The sequence below is a fragment of the Myotis brandtii genome, unplaced genomic scaffold, assembly GCF_000412655.1.
Source record: "Myotis brandtii unplaced genomic scaffold, ASM41265v1 scaffold116, whole genome shotgun sequence".
NCBI lineage: Eukaryota > Metazoa > Chordata > Mammalia > Chiroptera > Vespertilionidae > Myotis > Myotis brandtii.
In genome coordinates this window covers 3,390,833-3,395,189 of record NW_005354010.1, presented here as the reverse complement: position 1 = coordinate 3,395,189, position 4,357 = coordinate 3,390,833, and positions in this window count along the sequence as shown.

Genomic DNA, 4,357 nt, shown 5'->3' with positions numbered 1-4,357 from the left:
AATGTAGAGGAAAGTATAGCAGATATTAAAAGCAACTATGTTTGACTTCTGTTTGCAACGAAACAGACTCGACAGGCAAAAAGCAGGCTAGACCTTCACTTTCTCTGCTCTGAACACACCTCAGAAGGGCTGGGTGACTCATAGTGTTAACTTCTGGGGAGTCAGGATATTAAAGGAGTTTAGATTAATTGCACCATTTTGAATACATTAAACTAATTTAATGTGTTTTATTAAAACTGACTAGTTTTTTGTTTTATAATGCTGCTGTCTATAGTAGCAATTTCCAACCTTTTTTCATCTCATGGCACGGGTAAGCTAATTACAAAAATTCTGTGGTACACCAAAAAATATGTATAATTTTGATTGATTGACAAAAAAATCATAATTGTAATTACCTATCATTTTTGCTCCAAAGTGACTTTTAAAAAAATCAGATGCCTACACTTGTATATAGGATTTCTGGTACCAAGAATTAACCAGTCAGCCTGCCCAGCATGGCTCAATGGTTGAGCATCGACCTATGAGCCAGTAGGTCATGGTTCAATTTCCAGTCAGGGCACATGTCCAGGTTGCAGGCTTGATCCCTAGTGGAGGGTGTGAGGAGGCAGCCGATCAATGATTCTCTCTCATCATTGATGTTTCTATCTCTCTCTCCCTTTCTCCTTTCATCTCTGGGATTAAAAGATGTCAGCAGGGTTAGTTTCTGAGGCCTTCTCCTTGTTTCTTTGCATGGCTTTCCCACTGAGTGTGTCTATGTCCCAGTCTCCTCTTTTTATAAGAACACACATCTTATTGGTTCAGGACCCTCCTCAGTAACCTCATTGTATCTTAATTACCTCTTTAAAGCTAATATTTCTAAATAAAGTCACATTCTGAGGTACTAGGGATTAGGACTTCAACATATGAGATATGAGTTTAGGGAGGAAGGTGCACAACTCAGTCTACAGTGTGAGGCTAAAGACTAAAATGTAAATATAAACCACATCGGCAAAACAGGTTCAAAACCAAAATGCATCACCAGGACAGGTGAGAAGAAGGTGGGTAGTGGGCCTGAGGGAGGTGGCCAGGAGCTAGGGTGCCACATGGAGGGGTTTGACAGAATTTAAATGTTTTCCTTGATTGTAGGGGATTAAGAACTATTTTTTTCATGTTTAAATAATTTATTTGATGTTTGTTACTTTTATGTTCATTTCAATACTTAACACACGTATCTATAAGACATGAAAAATAGTGGTCTATTTAAGAGACTTTAGTGATTGACAATATTTTTGAAATGCACTTTATGAATATAAATATTTCCAAAGCAAAGAGAGAATATAATTGAATAAGTAGACACAATGAAATTCTGAGCATTTTATTTACAAAAGTATGATTAATTTTTGTTCTTCAATAAATGAATACAGCTACTGTTTAAGAACTATTTGAGCATAGAATAACTGAGGAGTCAAGCTAGATGGCTCAGGATTATGTTCAGGGAAAGGTACCTTTAGGACTTCAGTTGGAGATTTCCAAGAAGCTGCAGGAGGTAAGGGGGTTCGAGTTGAGATGGGAGGTCCTCCAAAGAGCACAGACTTAGAAGTCAGCCACACTCAGTTGTTGCTCGATCCCACTCCCACCCTAATAGTGTGGGGGGTCTGTCTGACTTGCTCCATGGGCCCTCATCAGCTGCCATTAACATTATGTTTTATTGGGGTCCATTGTCTACCAACCAATGTCACCCTGAAATATAACACACTGGACCTCCTGTGAGTTAGCCACAGTCACTTCACTCAGAGATGCTGCCTGAAGGGTGTAAATTTAGAAATGTTAATTAATTCCTTCTCAGCGTCCTGGGCTTGGGGAGCTCAAACCCTCCCATTTCCCCTCATGGGTAATGTCATGCAAGTTTCCTTTCTAATTTAGCAATGTCTTATTTGACAAGTCTCTAGATCACCCTCATCCACCTTTGTTTTCATAAGCAGCAGAGAGAATACAAGAGATCAAGACATTGATGCATCAGCCCTGCAGAAAAATGGCAAAGATTACAATATGCTATATTTAGGTCCACCATTTGCCTAAGGAAGATAATTGGGAAATTAAGTTGCCTGGTTAGGAAGTCTACAATCCTTCTGCTTTGTCTGGTTGTGCAGTCTTATAAATGTCCAGGGCTTTAATACCTTCAGGCACTTTCAATTGACTCCAAAATTTGGAAGATTTGGCGTATAAACTGCCAGGTTTAATGAGATAAGTCAAAAGGGGAAATGAGGGGGGAGTTTTTTTGCAGTAATTGGTGTTACATTTTCTTTTCTTTTTTTTTTTTTTGTTAAATATATTTTATTGATTTTTTACAGAGAGGAAGGGAGAGGGATAGAGAGTTAGAAGTTATATTCTTTACAGCTTTACAGGCTTATGAAGAAAAGATTAAATATCAAAAGTGTGCAAGGAGGTACATAATTAAAAAATAATGTTAGAGGTATGTAAGTAATCAAGTTTGAGACTTTTAAAAAAATATATTTTATTGATTTTTTACAGAGAGGAAGGGAGAAGGATAGAGAGTTAGAAACATCAATGAGAGAGAAACATCGATCAGCTGCCTCCTGCACACCCCCTACTGGGCATGTGCCTGCAACCAAGGTACATGCCCTTGACTGGAATCGAACCTGGGACCCTTGAGTCCGCAGGCTGATGCTCTATCCACCGAGCCAAACCGGTTAGGGCGTTACATTTTCTACATTGCCTTTCTAATCCATTCCACTGAAAGAGTTAGGTTTTCAGATTATGGAAGTTCATGGCAATAAGAGCTATTTAAGATAAAGTGTCATAGTAAGTCTCAGCTGTACCCAAGGAGATTCCCAGGAGGTTGTCAGCCTCTCAGCCTGCCAACCTGTTGGGGAAGAGGGTCTCACTGTCAATGCTGCATAGGAGACAGGAGTTCCTGACAGCTCACCTGAAGTTGTGGAGTCACAGACTAGGATGAAGCTGTATTTGAAATTTTTTTCAGTATTAGCTTCTCCTGGGACTCCATTCAGCCAAGCCTTCAAGAGAGAAATAAATCCTTTCTGTTATGAACAAACTAGAGAAGAAATGTCTTCTCAGATAAGGTCATCTCTGAATCTGAGGTACCAGAAGATAAAGTGCAGTATTAGTTTTTGTGGGCTGCATAACAATATACCACAAACTAAGTGGCTTAAGCAACAGATATTCATTTTTCTCATAGCTCTGGAGGCTGAAGGTCCAATACCAACTTGTTGGCAAGGTTGGTTTCTTCTGAGGCTTCTCTCCTTGGCTTGTAGATGGCTGTCTTTTCCCCGTGTCATCCCATGTATGTGTGTTTGTGTCCTAATCATCTCTCTCTTTTTTTTTAAAAGAGATGAAAGGATAGAGAGAGGCGGGTAAATACTATTTGTTCTACTTATTTATGCATTCATTGGTTGCTTCTTATATGTGCCCTGACTGGAATCAAACCTGAAACCTTGGCTTATTGGGTTGATGCTCTAACCAACTGAGCTACCTAGCCAGGGTCCTAATCTCTTCTTATAACGATAGTCATATTGGATTAGGGCCCATGTTCATGACCTCACTTGACTTTAATTACCTCCTTAAAGACCCCATCTCCAAATATAGTCACATTCTGAGGTACTTGGGGTTAGGCCTCAACATATGAATTTTGGGGAACACAATTCATCCCATAAGAGATGTGTATCTTCTTTTCCAAAATGAAGTTACAGAGACTTTCCCTCATTCCTTTTTTGTTTTTCCACCATATTTTTATTTCCTGTGTCAGATTAGATAGCAATTCAAATCATAAGATATCTCTCTCCTCTTCCCAATTTCTTCCACCCCCACCTCCCACAGTCTTTCCTATCTCCAAACCATTTTCTAGGTATTAAAAGCAAAAATGCTTTCTTTTTTCATATACATCTTTCTAGCCATTACTCAATGGGCTCTGGGATCAAAGAAGGCCAACACAACCTATGCCCTAATAAAGCAAAATTTCTTAAGTTTCATGAAAGATTTCTTTTGCTACCTCCCATAGGGCATTTCATAGTGGAAAGACCCAAGGGGAGACTGTGGCCCCCATCAGTGATAGAAATAGTCTGGTCACAATTTGCTGAAAGAGCCAAGTGACTATTCAATATAAGATTCTTCTCTTCCTCTTTCCTCTGGGGCTATATTAAATAGGGGCAAACATTCATTGGCTGATCAGTCTTTCTCGGTGTCAGTTCAGACCAATTCTTGCAGATATATACAGTTATGACTTCACTATGTTGTTGATGTAGAAGTGGAGATAATGAGCAGGGGCCTAATGGTCTGTCTCACAGATAGGGACATACGATTTAGCACTGCCTGTCCAGAGGAGGTAGTTAAAGCATGAACA